Source organism: Gobius niger, assembly GCF_951799975.1.
Source record: "Gobius niger genome assembly, chromosome: 13".
Lineage (NCBI taxonomy): Eukaryota > Metazoa > Chordata > Actinopteri > Gobiiformes > Gobiidae > Gobius > Gobius niger.
Window position 1 is genome coordinate 20914852 of NC_136864.1, and position 19397 is coordinate 20934248.

Consider the following 19397-nt stretch of genomic DNA (forward strand, 5'->3'; position numbering starts at 1 on the left):
GGTCAGCCTGTGCGGATTCTTGGGAGTGGAGCGTGAGAGGGAAGTGAGACGACCACTCAATCAATTCTTATTGAGCCTCCCTCTGGAGGAAACATGATAACAACTTCAGCTCATGCCGCGAGGACACAACTGTGCGCTGAGGCAGTACCGAACCACTTACTGTAGCTGTAACAGAGCCATATTATAATCTATAGGCTACACTTTACCAACCTCTGAAGGACAACTTTAAAAAATCCCTTTCTGTTGCTTCTCTAATAATTCAAAAGACAAACATTCTTTATTTAAATCCAAGAATCATCATAAACTTACACATTTCTGTGCTAACCAGTGTAATTTTAGTTTTTGATCAGATCTCTGATCTGATCAGAGATTTGATCTGAGCTCTGATCTGACAAATGTTTAACTCTGACAAGTTTGCTTCCGGGACTGCAAAATAAGCAGCTTATATGGCATTGTTGCAGAGCATCATGTTACAGTAACTTTGTAAAACAGTTTGCATTCATTACAGTATTTTCATGATTTGAAGGGTTCATAATGACGGAAAATAAAGTCTGCGAGCGTTCATATCATGCAAAAAGCATAGTTTTATCTGTTATTTTGCAACGAACAGAAGCAGAACTCTTGTGTTTGGGATTCATACTTTGTACTTCTTGCTGCCTTTGTGCTGGAGCACTGCTGTAACAAAGCTTGAGGATGTTACGAAGTCAAACTCCTAACAGCGCTGCTATGTTTGTCTGAATATGGCAGATGAACTACAGCTTATGACAGGCTCTGCAATAATCTCCCGAGACTCTGCTGTGTGCCAATAAACCACACCGTTTTAGACGGAGAAAAGGTGGCTTTGATAAAAGTTTTTCTATTTTCTCAGTTATTCAAGCAAAACAACTAAATCAACTATTGCACGGTTCATTCATTCAGTCTAAGGAAGGTTCTTGTAAGTGTATTAGTAATCTGCTTTAGTGCATATTAGTGCATATTTAGTGCATAGAACATGTTCACGTAAATATATAATATATATATTCAAGTAGACAAACAAATTAGTTTATAGATTTGGACCACGGCCAGGATTCCAGTTTTAGTACAATCTCTGTTTTTAGGTACTGTATAAGATATTTGCTGTTGACCTGAATCCTAACATTTCAAGTATATCTCTGTACAGATTCAGACATTGTGGAGGCTACTCTATATTTATGGTTGTTGTTGTTACAATGTCAAGGAAGAGTTGAGCAGTCTGGGTGCTATAGTTTCATCCATAATACAATGAATACAGACACTGTGTCAAATTATAAATATATACAGAATTTATATCTTCAGCCCTAAATTCTACTGTTTGTTGCTTTAATTTTCACTTAAAGGGACTAGAGGTAATTTAAAAATGTTAAAATTATGTATTTTCCACCCCCTACATGCTCCCGCTATGTCCTAATGTGTAGAATGAGCCCAGACCTACAGTATTCACCACAACTGCAGCTAAAAGCCTGCACTGTCACTCAAAAAGTTGGTATTTTGGACTAAAATACCAACTTTCTCCATCGTCATGCATGAGCGTAGTTCCGCGTAAGACCTGAGGTGGCAGTGACGAGTAAAGAATATGACAACTTCTATCTAGTCCCTTTAAAGGAATAGGCCACCGTTTTGCTCCTCATATCATTACGCCTCACAATATAGTCCCCCTTTTTATCTGCTTATAAAATCGACATGCTACATTTCTGTGTAAATATACTTCGCATGAAAACACTTCACGTAACTTTATTTAAATAGGGAACACGTGGAAGAGCTTGGTAGCTTCTATCGTGAGCTTTTTTGGAGCTATGTGACATGTGGGAGAGGCTGCGTATGTGCTCCGTTTGCGTGACAGAGCGCACGGACAAAGACCAGACGGGGATATATTAACTCGGCTAAAGTGAGGTAAGAGCATATCTCAGTATGTAAAAACGGTGGCCTATTCCTTTAACTTTGCTAGTGCCCTCCTAATATCCACATTCTCTGCATGGTGAGTTCTTAACTCACCATGCAAACCATGCTTACCTTCACACAGCAACAACTAGTCTGTGAACCACATTTCAGAGCTATTCCCACATTCCACACAAAAATAGTTATATATGGCGCTGAAATGTGGTTCGCAGACTAGTTGTTGCCATATATACATCATCATATCATATATATATATATGTAATCTAAATATATATGTGATATACTGTATATAGTATGATACTATATACAGTATATCCCACATGTAAGTAGATTTTAGATTAAAAAGCAATGTTGGGTAATATTAGGGCCTAATATTACTATTATTACAATATATATATTACTATTAATCTACCTAATAATTAAGCGAAAATAGGCATTTTTATATTAAACAAAAAAAAAAGTTTTATAATTGCAGCATTTTAAGTCCCTTCACAAATTGACAGCAAAGCAGCAGATAAAAATGTTTCAGCTCTATTTACTACTAAATGCCTTTCCAGGTCTATTGTTATGTTGAGGAACTCTGAAAGGCATAAACACAAGGAGCACATGGCTAATTATTCTGCATAAACACAGGTCATCTCTGCTGTAGGAGTCGATTCTGCCTGAGTTCTGACTCCTCTGTAAAGGCTAAATGACAGAACTGCAAAGGTAACAAGGATCATTCATCTGCCATTATTATGTTTTTAGCAGTTAGGTGAGTGTGAGGGTTCAAGCCGTTAGCAGTCATTAAATCCCATCTGAAAATCGGCTAACAATAACGATACTGATCCATGTACATTATCACAGGCTGTAGCACTAGTAATGACATTAGCAGAGGAATATTCTGATTATCTTCAAAAAAAAAACATTGCAAAGCCGACCAACTGTGCTTCTCATTGCTCCCGCCTGTACTTCATCTGCGCACATCTGCCTGTGCTGTCATCTCTGCTCTGATGATATTTGTAACACACAGCGCTCGGTTCTACTGCGCTTTGGAATTGATTTCACTTTGTTATGACACATAACTGCGCTCTGGTGCTTTCAGCCAAATGAACAAACTACACATGCACTTCTCCAATACCATGACAGATCGGTGTGTGCATAAGACTTAAAGCAAGATTATTAGTTAGACTGAGGGTGTTGATTTGTGTGCATTGTAAAATAAAATAGCTGTTTTTTTTTTACATGCATTATAAAATACATTTGTTTTCATTCATTGCGTTCCAATAGCGTGATGGATGTTTACAAAAGCTGCTGACTACAGTGAGAAAATGCATGTATAAACCACATTTGACAAGAATGCTACAATAAAATGTCTTTGTTTAATATATGGAGGCACAGAGCTTCACCAAATCTCATCCATCATCTGAACATCCACAAAGAGATGAATACATTACTCTATTTTTAGCCACGCAACTCTACATGTTGAGGTTACACTATGCGCCTGTATTATCTTACAGGGAAAGACAATGCACTTGATGTGTGGGGAGTTGAATTTTCCTATCAACGGGGAGCATCATTTACAGGGGGTCACGAGTAATGGAAAGTCATTTACACCGGAGGCTGTTTTCCATGTGGGACGGCGCCACTGCTGCCAGCTCAATAGGACAAATGGCTGCATCAGGCCAAAATTACTACAGTAACCCGGACAAAGTAGCTAAGTAGTCCCACTAGAGGAGTTTGGATGGTACAATTGCTTCCCCTGGCGAGGTTTAAACATTATGAGCATTTGTATCTGGTAAAGGAAGTGTAGCAAAGGTAAGCAAGAAACTGATTCTTGATGCGTGTGAAAAAAAGAAATGGAACTATAGTTTCAATGTCAGCTTGGACGACTTGCTGAGGCACTCATCAGATGAGACCACACTGCATTCCCCTCCTCCACCTTCAGTGTACTGTCTTCGAACGCTGATAGATTTATCAAAATTAGAAATGGAGGGGATGCAATCAGTAAATTGGAAAGACAGCAATGAATCAGGCAAATAACATATACTGATTACCATCACTGTGTCTTCTTTAGTATATTATATGCGAACCCGGTAGTTTATAGATATCTCTAGGCCTCTCTAAAATGTGAGTCACAATCGAAGCAAATAAATATTTTCCTAACGCATTTAGCACTCATCTGTGATAGTGTTATTTGTGTGTTACCTGCCCAAACCTTTACGCAACGAGGGAAGTGTCGATTGGATGAGATGACATGAAAGTTGTTATTTAATTTAAGCAGGTAAACTGCGTCGCACACAGGTCACGACAAACGAAAAACAAGAGTCAGGTAACGCTGCTTTTATATAACAGAGGGTTAAAAACAGCAAATCTTAAATGTAGCACAAAGGTGGCAATGGTAAAGTGAAATCATGTCCTGTCCGCATTGACGTTACAAGGAATGAACCAGACTGGTGTTAAATAATGAGGTGGTCTTTCGCACGGCGTTGTCAGGAGCAGTGGAATACAGAGGAGTCTGCCGGGCTAATGAGCTGCATGTACAGGGAGCAGGAGGCTGAGGATGACCTGACATACACAGGGAAAAGGTGATGTCTTTCTAACACTGACGGAGCACAAAGTGAGGCACACGAAGCAGCAACTATGGAAATGTGGCAACGATGAAGGAGGAAACCACAGAGCAAACATGGACTCAGACACTACATGCCAAAAAATTTGCAAGACTTTATTTGTTTGGAGTTTAAAGAGTTAAATTCTTTTTTGCAAATGCCATAAGCGTTTACTGGACAAAAACATAACCATGCGTGTAAAGTCTTATAGTGCATCATGTTAAAGTGCAGCTGCAACTACAAACAGAATGACAACAGCATTGTACTTTCAAAATGTCAAAAAGCTAAGCCACTATTTGAGGTTTTGTTTTGTCTTTTTCTAAAGGAAATAACCCTACACAGCGGGACATGCCACTATGAATGCTTCCTTTGAATAAAAATGGGAAATGTTTTTAATAGATAATGAGTGCCTCTTAACAGTTAGGCAGTAAAGCAAGTAATTGCTTTTCCATGGACTCAGTTTAGGAATTTATATCATGCGGTGCCAAATCCAATCACACGGATAGCAATTAAACTCTTGAGTGATTTTCTCACACAGGCTGCTTTCAAAAAAAAAAATCACATCACTGGCTGTGATCCATAGCTAATTTCCTATTAGGATGTCAGTAATATTTTCTGTATGGATCATTTATGTAAACTTTAGAGTCTGACACTGTTATCCACATCTCCACAGGTTTACCACCAGCGAAGTACCAGGGTCAAAGTCTGTGCACAAGCCTACACTGCGTTCCAAATTATTATGCAAATGACATTTTTCTAAGATTTCCTAAATTGTCAACTCAAATGAGAGTCAGCATAATTTTTAAGTCTTTAACTGGTAGAGGATCATTTAAATGTGGTGGAAAAAATTTCCTAGTGATAACAGTATTTTTTTCAAAAATAAATATAGTAAAAACCTCAAAATCCACTGTTCCAAATTATTATGCAACTCATCGTTTCAATACATTTTAAAGCTTGTAATTAACTGAAAATGGTCATTTGTTGAATTTGTAGCATTAGGAGGTCATATTTACTGAAATCAAAAGCTATTTCAATCAAAAAAATATTAACAGGTCAAGTTATATTTTAACATGGGAGCCCTTGTGTGATAGCAGCTTCAAAATTCTTAAATCCATTAAAATTGTAAGTTTTTGGACAGTTTCTGCTTGGATTTCTTTGCAGGATGTTAGAATAACCTCCCAGAGCTGCCGTTTGGATGAAAACTGCCTCCTACCCTCATAGAAGTTTTTTTTGTTGAGGCTCCAAAGGTTCTCAATAGGGTTGAAGTCAGGGGAGGAGGGGGTCCACATCATAAGTTTCTCTCCTTTTATGCCCATAGCAGCCAGTGATGCAGAGGTATTCTTTGCAGTATGACATGGTGCGTTGTCATGCATGAAGATGATTTTGTTCGGGAAAGCATGGCTCTTCATTTTGTAGCATAGAAGACAGTGGTCAGTCAGAAACTCCACATATTTTTCAAAGGTCATTTTCACACCTTCAGGGATCCTAAAAGGGCCTAAAGGGGCCGACCAGCTCTCTCACCATGATTCTGGCCCAAAACATGACTCCGCCACCTCTTTACTGACATCACAGCCTTGTTGGGACATTGTGGTCATTCACCAACCATTCACTACTCCATTGATCTGACCATCCAGGGCTACACGGCCTCATCAGTGAACAAGACTGTTTGAAAATGAGTCCTCATGTATTTCTGAGCCACTGCAGCCGTTTCTGTTCATCAGCTTCAAATAACAGTTTAGGGGAGGCCCGGATAGAAGGTTTATGCACAACTGCAGCCTCTGGAGGGTCCTACACCTTGATGTTTGGGGGACTCCAGAGGCACCAGCAGCTTCAAATACCTGTATGCTGCTTTGTAGCATCTGTTCTAATAATCTGATGTGTTTGTCTGGCAGAAACCGTCCATATTGTGCCTTTATCGGCACAAAACGGAGTGTGCTCTGAATCATCCACAAATCTCTTATCAGTATGATGATTAAGCTTAATCTTTCATGAAATATCGAAGGTTTTCATACCTAGACCAAGGCATTCAACTATTTCACGCTTTTCATCAGCAGAAAGTCCCTTTTTCTTTACCTTATTGCTTGAAAATGATGATCTGCATAATAAAGTGGAACACCCTTTTTCAGTAGTTTTTCCCTTAACTGGGCTTAACCTGACAACTAATAATCCCAGGTCTCTGAGATTTATGTCAGTGATTCATAAAGCCCCAAGACACGATACCATCCATGAGTTTCATTATTATTGCTTTTTTTTTAACCTTTTTCACACAAAAATCCAATTTGCATAATAATTTGGAACGCAGTGTAAATATCAATACTGAGCAATGCTCTACTATTGCTTTTGAGCAATACTTGTATAGTGAGTTCTTGTGACGGGGCGCCAGTAGTTGCCTCGTCACTCTCGGTCCCCGCGCGCCTCTTCCTCTCCCCTCGCCTGGGAGAGTGCTGGCGCTGGGAGCGCTCGGGCGCGCTCTCGCTCCAAGACTGATTCCCCGCAGGCCGCGCACGCATCCCGCGGTCATGCGTCATACAAACTGTCCCTCCGTAAAACACTGGTTTTCCCGGCTGTAGCGCACGAGGGTGCACACTCGTGCCTACATGCCACATCATTTTCTCACCTGCTCCTGCTGTCCCGTCAGTCCGGTCGCCGCGGGTAGTGTGGCCAAACAGAGGCACTTCCTGGGCCGCGTCATGTAGCCCGTGGTGGCGCGCTGGGGCCAACCACGTGACCCGGGCTGGTCCATTTTGGTTGTTTGTAATGGTTTTGTGATTTCTTGTGTTTGTATGTGAGTTTCTGTTGGCCTTTGTAAAGAACGTTATTTTCATTAGAGTGGTGTGAATATTTTGTGTTATTTTCTTTGTTTTTGTGTCTCCCTGTGTAATTGTTTAATAACCCCCTCCAATTAGTGTTGGTCTGCCCGGAGGAGGGGCTGGGGGTATTAAAGGGGAGCATTTGGGCTCTGTTCTTAGTTGGAGTCTGGAGCTGGCTGTGGTCTGAGGCCTTGAGTTTGTAAGATTTTGGTTTCTTTTTGTAAATATTTTCTTTTCCTTGCTGCACTAAAAATAAAAGGGTGGATCTAAAGTTTCGGCCTTGCCATCATTTTTCCTGTGGGAGTACGAACCCGTGACAGTTCTTCAGATCTAGGATTACATTTTAGAAGTTAAAGGGATGGATATTTGACATAGGGCCTCATTTCCTAGTTATCCAGAGTGTTGTTGATTTCTGGATATATATTTTTTTTTTTAAATTCATGCAGTTCTTACATTTGAAGAGTTTAGTGGTGCTTAGCTAGTGCTAGGCTAGCGCTTGTCAATGGTAGCTAGTAGCCAGCATTAAAAACCTCTTCAAAATCATGGGGTTGTCCTCCAAACGTTGCCATATCTGATTTGTAGAAAGTTCCTTTGTGAATTCCACGTGTAGTAATGCCGGCCACAGGTAAACAAACTACTGTAGCAGATCACTCCGCCGCTGCGCAGCTTACAACCAGAAAGTGGGTGTTGCTCAAATATAAGTTCTTTAAAATGCAAAATGGTTATATTTCGAAAATTATTCAGTCAACACAGACATTTATACAGGCAGTCTGGCGTTATAAGTGACTTGCCTCAGGTGCACTGTGGGGTTAGACTGTTTTTAATGCAGGCTACTAGTTACCATGGACATGCGCTAGCCTAGCACTAGCCTAACACTAGCCTAGCACCACTAACTCTTCAAATACATGGACTGCGTGAATACATTTTTTTTTAAGTAATGAGGCCCGATGTCAAAAATCCTGAAATATCCCTTTAACTTTGCAATTTTAACTAGTCAACAAATTGAGCCTTTAATTACAAAAATAAAATATGCCTGGATTAGGAAATAAACAGTAATTTCAATCACAATGTATTTGCTTTTTATTTATACTGGCTTGTCTTTGTGATACGACATCAAGAGATTCTGGATCTGTGCATAAACCAGAGCATGAGCAATGATTAGAAAACTACTATTTATTAAAGACAAATAATCTGATTAGTATAGCTGGTACCAATTTATTAATCCTATAATATAGTAGTAGGGAAAGTGGCACGTTTCAAATTCTGAGCAAGTCATTTCCAGTCAGAGACATCAAAGCTGAAGAAAATAGTCAACAAATCCAACCCATGCTTTTGATTTCCCACTGTTTCCATTTGTGAGTCGCTGTGCGCCGGGTTCATGCGGTGCCGCGTCCAAACCGCTCCGGCAGATTGCATTACTGCACTGGTCACAGCCAATGGTTACTGCTAACAAGTCTCGGCCCCCCTCTGACCCCCAGTGCTTCGTTGCCGCATTGTCTATGTGAAAGTCTGACGGTGTGAGCGTGACCACAAAAGACTTCTGCCCAATAAGCAAATCCGTGGTGCGTTCCGGTCCTCAGCCCTCCATTTCTGCTCATTACTCCACCTGAGCTTTCTTGAGCCACTGGGCGAGCTCCCCAAGCCCCAGCCAACCCTCAGACAAGCATCGGCAGCATCTATCTTGTGGACAGAAGTGCTGAGTGGCTATTACTTCTCAGCAGACCACAAAAAACCACAGCAATTAAACGGTATCGGCTCATTCGACTTTGTCTTCTTCGTAGAGGGCTAAAAAAATGTGAGTGAGCTGGAGTGACATTGGATTGAAATACAAATTAACCTGGAGTTGGGGTTCCCTTAATTTATGTGTAGATTTCTGTAATCCCACAAAGATTGCAGTATTTTAAGCTTCTTCACTTCCTCTTAATTAAAAATTACTTTTGATAAGACATTAAATATGGTAATGTATGCAGACATTGGAGGCAAGGTGGGTAAAGTCGTGTCTTGCCCAAGAACACAACAGCATCTGTACCACTGTCGCCCACCAATATCAATGTTAGGGTGTCCAAAAGAGTTTTTAAAAGATGTAATGTGGTTCTGCATAGTTTAGTTGTCTTTATAAGTCCCAGTGGAGCTTGAGTCGCAACAGACAGTGGCTTGAAACCACGACGACTATCAAAACTGATACATGGTTTCACATAACAACAGAAAACGTGCCTTCAAAATCTAAAACATTGTGGATCTGTAAATCGTTTTGGAGATAAACCTCATAGCCAGGAGCAAACAGACGACATTCGTACATTGAATTAATGTCGCTGCGGATTACAAGTGATATTGACCAGTTTAAGCTGCTCTTTTCGGGAATTTGAAGTCAAAAATACGAAAGGTCACAACACTAACTGTATAATATTGAACTTTCAGGTATTGATTTACAAACCATTTGAAAGAGAAAAATCAATATTTCACCTTCTGATCTATTTCTGCCACTGACCCCAGCATGAGCTTCCTATGACCTTTGGAGTGGGATATGAACAGTCACGTTATTCCGTGACCTCCCCAAATCGGGGATTAAAATCACAAGAAGCAAGTTGATTGCGAACTTACCTTATCCTATCACTATTCACTATGGCTATTATTATGTGTAAAACCCACTAACTATTTCTAAAACTGTTTTGAATGCTGTCAGTCTTTCCTCAAATGTTAATGTTCCACAGCGCTAGCAATATGTACTACAATCTGAATCCTGATTAAAGAGCTACAATAAAAAGTAACAATCAACCTCAACAACTTCCTCATCTGCGTCTAAACTTATACTTGTTCTAAACTTTATGTAAACAAAGCTGTGTGATTTAGTGAAAGCATCATTGCAGATAAAACAGTCTACCCCAATGCTGTTGTTGCTGCCACAGTAGAAGACCATTCTCATTCATCAAAGGCGGCCTGCAAATGTAGCCCGAATCTTAGAAAGTATACATCTCCACTTCAGGACAGGATGTAGGGGCACAGCACACAAAATGCATAACGAGCAGCAATATAAAATGTGAAAAGTACAGATTATAATACCAATAACAAACCCAAGATAAAGTATATGCTACACTTCTGTCAAACAAACATATTTTTGTCTATCCTTTTGAAATGTTTTTTTCTCTTCCTGACTGTATTATATGTGGTTCTTCTTTGTGTGCCAATTTCTCATTGTTGGCAAGACACACAATGTGCATTATTCAGACGAGTTGGGAAGCAGGGATGAGAGCCATGAACAGTAAACTGCCAAAAGGACGGCAGTTGCTGAGACAACAAAATAATTTAGCATTGAAGCAAATGATGCAACAGACAACAAAAAGATATCAGATAAACAAACTAGTATATATGACCTTAAGTAAGCCTTGTGTATAAACAAACTAGTATATATGATCCTAAGTAAGCCTCATGTATAAACAAACTAGTATATATGACCTTAAGTAAGCCTCATGTATAAACAAACTATTATATGATCCTAAGTAAGCCTCATGTATAAACAAACTAGTATATATGATCCTAAGTAAGCCTCATGTATAAACAAACTAGTATATATGATCCGAAGTGAGTCTCATGTATAAACAAACTAGTATATATGATCCTAAGTAAGCCTCATGTATAAACAAACTAGTATATGACCCTAAGTAAGCCTCATGTATTAACAAACTAGTATATGACCCTAAGTAAGCCTCATGTATTAACAAACTAGTATATACTGTATGATCCAGAGTAAGCCTCATGTATAAACAAACTAGTATATATGATCCTAAGTAAGCCTCATGTATAAACAAACTAGTATATGACCCTAAGAAATCCTCGTGCCGACCATGGGGTTTGAAATAGTAAATAGTGACCCCAGTAACTTTTCCAACAGCACATCATGCAGGTCAAATGTCTGACACCGGGCCATATGAATCTGAGAGGAAATACCTGTCACATCATCAATTTCATGTGGAAAATCAATTGACTGGGGCCGATGTCCCGGATGTGGTTGTGGTGTTTTTGCCTTTGCTTTAAGAGCTGGATGGTCAGAGCACATGAAAATATGTCACTTAGATCACAGCTGCTAAACACCAAAATCATACGTATAATAAAGCAAATCCTTACCCATTTACACCATTACTGTTATTACTATTATGAAATTTGTTTTCAGAAGATTTTTCAGTAAAGGATGACAGATGGTAATTGCAGAAAAAAATAAAAGAAAGAAAGAAGTAATTTGGTAGCTAAAACACTGAAGAGGGCAATGGCTGATTAATTGTGGTACCGCTTGTGACCCTTTGACATAGTGATCTGTTTAGACCACAGGGAGGAAAGTCTTGTGATTTTATCTGAAGTGAACAAACAGAATGCCAATAGCCTTTGGCTATCTGGATGTGCAAGTAAGCACACAGTTTCCCCCAGTCCGATCAATGCCTCTCGATTAGACCACCAAGCTCAAAAGAATGCACTGGGCTCCCTATCCATAAACATCAGCGACCTTTTCCTGAATGACGTATGCCCTATAAATATGGATGTTGGATGATCTGGTCTTATAGCTGTCGTTTTTAAACAGCACAGATGTCACAAACAACACCAGACACCAAAACATCATCTGTCCCGTGGCATTCAGCACAAATGTGGGTAGAGCCTTGCTAAAAAATCAATAGGCATTTGCAACAATCAATGGCTGGGTTCCTATGAGAAGTAATTAGAAAGGCAAACAGCAGCAGTCTTCCTCTTTTGGTAGAGCACACACTTCAGTCAGAAAGCAATTATAGTCAACCATGGTCCAAGTGAGGAGAGACTAAAGACCGTCGGACTGAAACACTGTCTTTGCACTGTAAATGACCTTAAAGTACACAGGAAAGCTTTGTTGTTTTTTTCAGACAAAATTCATTGTCATAGCAACCCTCTTTTACAATGCTCCAATTTGCTGAAACTCTGAAAACAAACTATTATTACAGCTGTTTGGAGAGGGCCGGATCAAACATGACATAACCACACACAAACAGGAAAGAAGTACAAAAGGTCTTTTGTATCTCACTGCTATTTGTAATTGGAAAAACCCTTTAAACCCCTCCAAAGCGACAGCGGCGTGTAAAGCATCTAATAAACAGTGGAACATATATGGCAAATAGTCCGTGCTTATCAGAAAATGCCCAGTGGCCAGGCTTCACGCAGAAGGCCCGCACTGATAAAAGGGTTTCAAATATTAAAGACAGGTATCACACTGTGCTGCTTTCCATTACTTTGCGCAAATACACTCCTCCGCGCCCACATACACTCATGCATAAAGATAAGAAGAGTAGAGTGCATATTGCAACTTGCTGCTGTTCAAAGGGGTACAGTGGAATCCTTATTGCCTGGGTTCTTACCTCGAGTGCACAGATTGCGGTTGATCTTCTTACTGCTGGGCTTCAGAGGGGGAGCTGGGGGCACAAACAGAACAGTTTAAGGTTAGGATAGATATTAATTGTCAGCTGAAATAATTCAAGAGCTATGTTCTCTGAGCAACAAAATGACCTCGAACTATGTACAAGCCCAATTAAAAAGCATGCAATATTTTGTTTTAGTGTAACGTTCATGCTCCCGGATGTGTTTCAGAAAAGCAAGGTTTTTTTTTTATATACATACAGCAAGTAACTTAATTTGACCAGGAAAGTCCCACTGAGTTGAGGAATCTCTTTATCAGGGGACTCCTGCTAACCTATTGTACACTGTGGACTGACGCTTAATTTCAAAGTCTAAATTAGAAATCCAATCACCATGCTTCTAAGAAAATGTTGTGTAAAAACAAGGCAGCCACCTAGCACACAGATTTCTTGTACAGGATTCACTCCTAGACCACGAGCATATGGCAAAACAAAGGAACATGAGACACAAGACAAATGAAAGGCAAGTTTGTTGGGTTGAGTTTCACTAAATGAATCTGAGAAAGACACCTGCTCCCATCCACGACCATTATGAAGCTTACTGTGGTTCTTCTGTGCACCGAGTCTGGCACTGAGAGCAGACAACAGCTGCTACTCACTTCGCACACTGTGTGGTTTGATAGCTGCAAAAATCACTGCAATGCACGGCTTACTGCAGCCCACACACACGTATGAAGGCGCATACTCTCTTAGTTACTATAATCACTGAGGAAGGAAACAGGAAGCTAATCATTGTGTGTGAATGCATATGAGCACGGGCGCCTTTGTGACAGTTTAATCATGAAGCATCTGTATTAATTATTTATAGAAGTACCAAAGGCTCTTCAAGACTTACAAAGCACATTTTTCAAAACTTTCAGCTTCATCTTTTCTAAATCAAATCAAACTTTATTTATAAAGCGCTTTTCATTCATGAGTGCATCACAAAGTGCTTTACAATTAAAGGCACACAGCGGAACATTTTGGACTATGCTGTTGCCATCAATACAAGACCTGCTCCTAATGACCAGCAACACAGAAAGTGCTATTACTGCAGTGGGTCGTCAAAGAATGGATATGGATGAGGACCTAACCTACCCACTCAAAGTAAAATTAGTGTCATGTCTTAGTAGAGGTGAGCCGCTCATAGCAAAAGCTCATGTTTGTTTGTCCATTTATGAGGTATTTTTCAATCATGGAAATATCTGTCATAAATAAACGAAATACTCAAGGGAGTGAAGGAATATAATAAGTGTCATAATACATTACTGTTAGAAAAGACCTAAGCATATTCTGTGACGGCTAGTGAAATGAGTGAAATGTAATTATACAGTACTTATCATGTAGTCTATTGAGGATGACCTACAGTGTGTATCAAACACTTGTTTAATGGGTTTGCTTGATATAAAAATGACGACAGACTGAAACAGAAGTCAGATGTATGCGTCCTTGTGCTTGTAGTATGAGCTAATTTGTAGCACTAGATGAAGCATAAATATAAAACATAAGAGTAAACTAAACATGAGTACAGAGCTGCGGCTGCACATCCATGATTTTGCACCTTTTTTGAAGATGCTAAATCCTGTCAAAGATTAAACATTTCGGCAGGGAACAAGTTCCACAGATTGGCACCTCAGTGAAAATGCAGATTGGGCAAAATATGTTTTCCCTTTGTTAAAAGTAATGACATTTGTAAACAATATGAAAGTAATGACATTTGTAACGATATGATATGATGATGAACTGCATTGTGATAAATTACACTGATTAAACCTTTTTGTAGAAACCTGATTGTAGAAACTTTCTAGTGTTGCCTAGTTTGAGACCAGACTTTGAAAAGAAACGCGAAGATCCTAGAATTTAAAAACATTAGCACACACTCCAGAGTTAAGCATTTCCTTATTATCTTGAAGCAGTTCATGTTTGATCTAACAAACTTAAGACGTGCGGTTTAGGAGTAGACAGGACAATCCTATTCTTCTTTATTCTACTTTGTTGAACAAACAGCCTGCCCTGCACATATTACTAAAATTAGATCTTTCTCTTTTAAAAACACATAATCAGAGGCTACTCTTGAGCTCTGAAATGAGGACTTCTGGTAAGTATTTGTCAAAGTCAAACACTATCGTCTCACATTCATAGTGTTGCCCTGGCTGCAGAGCTGGGATGAGGTTAGATTTGAAGCAGCAGATAACAGGTCCAAAATAACATGAAATATAGCGTTGTACTTTTTTTTTCCTTTTTCATCTTCCTCGCTGTCTCATATCCTCTCCCACCTTCTCTTCACGAGGGAGACATAGTGCAGCTGAAATGTCACCAGAGTTCACAGTGTTACATTATGCATATATTCCCGTGGCCAGCCGCAGACCTCCTGCCAGACGACAAACTTCAGGGATATTTGTCCTCATTACAGAACAGCTTCCCAGTGCCCACCTTGTCCCCCGCCCATTGCCTCTGGGGGCCTTTCCACCCCAGGCTGGCATGACTCATTTTTATGGTCGCCTCTTTGGCCCAAGTCGGCTCGGGCCAGTCATGGTTTAAACCCCGACAGGACGAGTAAATCTGCCAGCTTTAATTAAAACGGCTTCTTTTGTCACGCACTTTCGTCCCACATCCCTGGTCTCCTCTGACACAATGGTCATGGGAACTTCTGTGGCGCTGGCTCTAAAGTCCTGACCTGAAAAAAAAAAAATGAACGGCGCTGTTTCACGAGTCAGCAATAACAGGGCATATCTTCTTATCTCCTCTCTCAGTTTGACCGGGTTTGTGGAGTGAAAACGTGATTATTAAGGTCATAAGTACAAGACGATGAAGAAAAAAAAAACTCTATTAAAAAATCTAGTGAATTGCAGTTTCCTTTTGTGCGTCACATCCAGAGGGCATTTTCTGTCTAGTAGAAGTTTCCCGCAGCGCAAAGACACGAAGAATGCCGACTTGTCTTTCAAGGTCGGCCATTCTTAGTGAAAATAATGTTTTGTTAAGCCGAATCAATGACACTCATTCAAGCCATTTTCCGACAATATTGTCCAGGGACTTACTTGGGGGGCATTGATTCGCTGATTTATGGCAGGCATCTGCTCTGAGCTACAGTGACTCTCAGCTGTTCATTACAGAGGCGCTTCACTAAAAAGCCAACGAAACAAAAAGATGCAATCACGTTATTAACAACATTTAACTGATCGAACCAATGAACGAGAATAATTGGTTCGATCGTCAATTGATTTCACAGCTTTTGTGTGGTCCGAGAGCAGTTAGTCAAGACATGGCAACAATGCTCTCACGCTGAGAATGTAAATGTGGAGCAATGAGGGACTGTGATGGAAACAGAACTGCAGGTATAGTCTAGATTAGGTATTAGTCTAACTCATAGGACTGTATATTGTTGCTGTAGTGATGTGAATTGCATTAATGTGGTATATAGTAAAATATAGTAATAGTAAATTGATTTGTATACAATCTGATCAGAGGCTATTTCTATCCTCAAGCATCCGTTTCTTTTCATTATGTGTTTTTCCTCTCTCATTTTCTGTTCTCTCCATTCGTCTGCTCGCACAAAGCCCTGTTACAGTATTACACCGCCCCCCCTTTTTCCTTTCTGTTCCCTTTGCTTCCTTATCTGCTCCCCTGAAGGGCTTGTCTGTCTCCAAACCAGCTAAAGCAGGACTTCCGCCGGGCTGCGCCTGGCCCCTATTATCGAAGCATGACAAGGAGCTGCAGTGTCGGCTTGTCAGACTAATAAACATCCTTTATGGCCAGTGCCTGGGTGTGTTTTGAGGGGAGGCAGCCAGCCACCGAGCAGTGGACCATTGATTTCATGGATGGGCCACAGTACTTACACTTCCATTCGTCCATTATGTTCTGGACAGGCTGTTATTGTCTGACCAAGCCCATGCTCATGACACTTGTAGTCAGGGGAGGGTACACAAGCCAAAGACAGGAGAAAATAGTCATTAGTGTTACTATTATTATTATTTTTACATAATAATAACCCTATTTGTCAAGGTTGTAATTGCAGGGTGCATGAGTCAGACTAGTGACCCGAGGCACTGGGTCAGATACAGAGGACAATAGAATATAAAATCTGAATAAAATAAAGAAATAAACTACTCTTGAAATAGTGTGAATAATTGAAAATGGTTGGACTGCTTAGATTTCATATTTTGTAGGGCTTGGAGACAAAAGGAATTAAAAAGGTCATCACAACAGGTCAAGTATGAACGCCAGCTGAGCAAGCAGCAGGTTACATCACAAGCTGCTTTCTGACCTTAACTGAAGAGGGTTTTCTCGCATTTTCTTTCATGGGGCGAGGTCAATTGACCGTCTTTTTTTATTCTTCTCAATAGCATTACTTTTTTCTTTGTCTTGGTTGTAAAAGGTGAAAGGCCAAAGCACTGCTCAACAAGACATTCAGTCCCATACAATACAGTTCATCACAGTTCTGCTCTGATGGGGCCTTTCAGTGTCTGCTGACCGGGGACCGACAGTTAGCTCCAGACAAAGGAAAGAGAAAACTGTGTTGAAGAGGAGACAAAGCAGCGCGAGTGATGGGGACCGTTAGTTCAGCACCACGGACAGCGAAACTCCTCACAACCAATCGCAGAGCCGGCTTCGCCCCAAATCAAACCGTGTCTTTTTGACCTTTGCCCACTATGAATATTTATAGCAGGTGGGCTGGCAGATATGACAACTTAGCAGGCGAGTGGCGTCGGCTCGCGCTGCAAGTTCATTAATATCAAACACAGGTGGAAATTATGAAATATTAATGGCACACAGGGAGGACAGGTTCTGTTTTGTTTTTAAGCATCAGTCAATGTCAACAGCTTATGATGGATCAACTGTTTGCTTTAAGTATATGCAAACATCAATGAATCATTATGTCCTTTTCTGTATCTATGTTCAGTACATTGAATATAGAGTTGTATTCATTATAAAAAAGTTTTACCGGACAAGAAAAAGTATTTCTAAAGTATTTTACTCTTTTATATATTGTAAAACAACAACTACATACCCATCTATGTGACTGAACTCTTGCCAATGAACCAAAGCAGCTGCAAAATGCTCCTTCTGCTCTTTTTACTAATCTTATTTATTGGGTTGTTTGCAGTACGTGATGCTGTTCTAAGATGGGAATACAAAGAAAAGCTGTAACAGTGCAGAAATCTCATATGATACTGAAGGCGAACCATGAGGAGCTTAAAGTGTGGGGTCATTTTTGGTTCCCGTTGCCTGTTATTGTATTTGCCATATTACCAAAATGGCCATCCGAGAGAAAACAAGGCCATAGGCCCTGTTAGCAAAACTGCATCCCAGTGCGCTGCAGAGCGCTGGCCTGTAATGCTGGGTCTTCATGAGGCCCACAAAGACGTAAAACTGTCAGCGTGACCTTCACTTAACCTCAGTATTGATAGTCCAATCATTCCGCGAATATGAATTAGTGCCTCTGGGAGTTTCTTCACATGGAAGATCATTCTTATGTATGTCTAAAGAAATAGGGATGAATCCTATTTTGACTTTATGCCATGGCCCACAGAGCTCAGATGATGAATTTAAAAACATGCTTTCCTCTCTTCTCTAGACTACAAAACATAGTGTGGTCAGAATAATGATAAGAGCATCAAGTCTCCTATCATTATTCTGCCCAAAGGCCACAAGAGCATATATTTTTATCTTCTGGTGGACAATAAAGACGACTGCATCCAACATCTTGATTTTCAAAGGATTTTTTTATATGGAGGAAAAAGCTCAAACTGATCTTCGGGTCAGTATCAGGTCAAGTGGTGCATCTACATTTCTAAGAAGCAGAGATTTCTCCCACTTTAAGAAGTTGAAGTATTCATGAACTCAGCTCACTTTTAGCAAAAATACTATTTAGATGCTATACCTATCAGAATGAAATGCAATGAAGCGCTAAAAGAATTAATTAAATGCTGTTACAATGTAGCATATTTATATATTGCTGCTGTGCTATCTGCAAAGTAGATGGCTGCCATTTAAGTTGGAAGTTCTTTGAAAAAAGGGATCCAGAATTGGCTACAGTTTGTTGAATCATGTGGTCAGATTGAAAGCCCAGTAGAATCATGCCAGTGGCTCTGCTCTCTTCTTCATTGTTCAGCCTCCTATTCAGTTAGTTTTTTACTATAAATAGACAGTGCAGTGTCCATTACTGATAGTGGATTTCTAAAAGGCCACGTTGTGCATTCCAAGCTGCCTGTGCCCAGCAGGACGTCTCTTTTTAGAAGAAACTTGTGAGTATATTACATAGCTCTCATGTTTGTGCAAGCTGCAGACATGTTTACTAATGTTTGGCATTCAAACAATTGAAAAATCTCCACTAAAACATTGAGCTTTCCTATATACATGCCTTGTTGTAAAAGTCAGTCTGTGTCTGCAGCTGCACCATTCATTGTTGAAACTTGCGATTTGAAGGTTGCCATCGTGTGCAGCAAACAACAAAATATCCTGTGTCCTCTAGGCCTTATTTACTTTAGAAACTGCTAACCCTGTATTGAAGATCCTTGTCAACGTGTTTTGAAACGCAAATACTTGGGTCAGTCAGAGAGTTTGCAGCATGCAGGCATCTGCAAACCAGTCATTTATGAACGGTCAACTTGTCAAAAGTCAGTGGCAAAAGATGACATCCATCTTATCTTATCATCATGATGATGGGTACACTGACA

At 40.1% G+C, this 19397-nt stretch overlaps 1 protein-coding gene across 2 annotated transcripts in view; it reads right to left on the reverse strand.

Annotated features, from left to right (window-relative positions):
- The window catches only part of tnr (tenascin R (restrictin, janusin)), a 133145-nt gene that overhangs the window by 86340 nt on the left and 27408 nt on the right, over positions 1–19397 (reverse strand). For both annotated transcript variants that reach the window (XM_079570262.1, XM_079570263.1), the window contains exon 2: positions 12685–12738. The gene's annotated coding sequence lies outside the window, so the exon portion shown is untranslated. The remainder of the gene's footprint in view (positions 1–12684; positions 12739–19397) is intronic.